The sequence below is a fragment of the Oncorhynchus mykiss genome, chromosome 22 (genome assembly GCF_057628025.1).
Source record: "Oncorhynchus mykiss isolate SJ-2025 chromosome 22, ASM5762802v1, whole genome shotgun sequence".
Classification (NCBI taxonomy): domain Eukaryota; kingdom Metazoa; phylum Chordata; class Actinopteri; order Salmoniformes; family Salmonidae; genus Oncorhynchus; species Oncorhynchus mykiss.
Genome location: NC_143043.1, coordinates 29,726,570 through 29,728,659, shown reverse-complemented (window position 1 = coordinate 29,728,659; position 2,090 = coordinate 29,726,570). Strand labels below are relative to the sequence as shown.

At 43.9% G+C, this 2,090-nt stretch overlaps 1 long non-coding RNA gene across 1 annotated transcript; it reads right to left on the bottom strand.

The window, feature by feature from the left end:
• Nucleotides 1-244: 244 nt before the first annotated feature.
• On the bottom strand, nt 245-1,525 carry LOC149972835 (uncharacterized). Its single transcript, XR_016490587.1, has 3 exons — nt 1,273-1,525; nt 1,024-1,090; nt 245-773 (listed from the first exon to the last, which is right to left on the bottom strand). It is a non-coding gene; the product is annotated as an uncharacterized LOC149972835 (long non-coding RNA).
• Between the last annotated feature and the right edge of the window lie 565 nt (nt 1,526-2,090).

The following is a 2,090-nucleotide window of genomic DNA, read 5'->3' as shown; positions in this document are numbered from 1 at the left end:
GCTTGTCAGATTACCTTAAAAATGAAGTGTCACCCTGGTTTGAAACCGCAAAACATAAATGATAGTGAGACGACGTTCGTCCACTTTTGCTCATACTGAGAAGAGGTACAGTACATATTATAGAAAGGACACGTACACAGTAACCACCCTGACATTTTCTTCTAATCTGTCATCTAGACTGATATATCTGATGTGAGACACTGACTGATCTGAATCAATGGGAGTCTTTAATACAATCACAGTGTAAGGACCCAAAACAAATGTGCTCTTTATTCAAGCCAACACATAACAATAGGCCTGCCTTGTCCCAGACAGACTGGGAGGTCACAACAAGCCATTAAGACAGTGGAGTGGAGACCGGTAATCGAGTTCTCCTGCATTCAATTCAAATTCAATCACATTTAAATCCCGCTTGACACCGAGGGCAGGTTGACCTTGAGGTCACACGCACACACACACTGGAAGGAAGTCAGATGCCTTATTCTAACCAGCCAATGCACACATACACACACACACACACACACACACACACACACACACATACCCACATATGCACACACATACGCACATACACAAACATGTACAAATACGTATATATGCACAAACATATCCAATCACAGTTAGAACAACTGATATACAAAGAGACTGAAGAGAGCAGGAGGAGAGAGGGGAGGAGGGAAAATCTGTTCTTTTTTTCCTTTTTTTCTGAGCAGGGCTGACGCAGGTGTCTGCAGACACATTTGGCGGCCGTCCAGGTATGGATTACACCAGCACTACCACCATGGGAAAACAAGAGACAGAGGGAGAGGAAGGGGGAACAGAGAGAGAGAGAGAGAGAGAGAGAGAGAGAGAGAGGAAAAACAAAGACAAGAGGGACCAATGGAAAGAAGATGGAAAGAGCAGACGGAAGGGTGTAGAGAAACAAAAAAGGGTCAGAGAGAAAATAAATTAAAAGCAAGTGAGAGGCATGGAAAACATTATTGAATGTATTTCTGTCTGGATCTGGATATTCATCATATTTACCTGGTTTACCACAGAAAAACAACTACAGTTGGCGTATCATCCATATCTATCCGTCACCATCATCCTCCTGCTCTTATAAACAAATAAAATAAAATTGTATTGGTCATATGCACCGAATAGAACCGGTGTAGACTTTACCGAGAAATACTTACTTACAAGCCCATTCCCAACAATGCAGAGTTTAAAAAATAAGAAAAATAATTGCAAAATGAAATAACACATGTAGTAATGGAATCATGTAAGCATTACCCTCTGTAGCGACTTGTGGTCGGATAACAAGCAGTTGCCATACCAATTGGTGATGCAGCCAGTCAAGATGCTCTCAATGGTGTAGCTATAGAACAGATTGAGGATCTGAGGGCCCATACCAACTCTTTTCAGCCTCCTGAGGGGAAAAAGGCGTTGTTGTGCCCTCTTCACGACTGTGTTGATATGTTTGGACCATGATAGTTCCTTACTGATGTGGACACCGAGGAACTTTAAGCTCTTGACCTGCTCCACTACAGGCTCCTCCTCTGTCTCCTCCCTCTCATCCTCATCATCATCATGAACATCATCATCAACACCCTTCCATGCTCATGTAATAATGCCATATTAAGTCAATTTGTCCTTAATGTCCTCTCCATATGTGTCTCCAGTGGGCTGGGTTAGTCTATCTCACCCACTTAGAGCTGCAGGCCCAGCAGCAAACACAGACAATCAATATCTAAGATGGAGCTAGCAGCATTTATCCTGTCCTGGGCGGGGGAGAAAGGGTGGACAGAGATACCAGAGGGGAGGAGCATGGAAAGAGAGTAGGGCTGGAGGAAACGGAATACAAGGTAAGACTGTAGAGATAGGAAGAAAGGGTTAGCAGGTGATTCGTTTTAGGGGGAGGTGGGGCTGGAGACTGATGAAGGGAGAGTGCACAGGGGTTGGGTAGATTTTGGAGGGTGTGTGCGGAGGGGGAGTCATTCTAGTTTTCACGGGATATTAGAGGTCAAAGGAGTGCATTAGACAGGGTCGTTAGTGAGAGAAATTATTGGTACTTTTGGCTACAGAGTTGTCATTTCATTGGGGAAGTATCA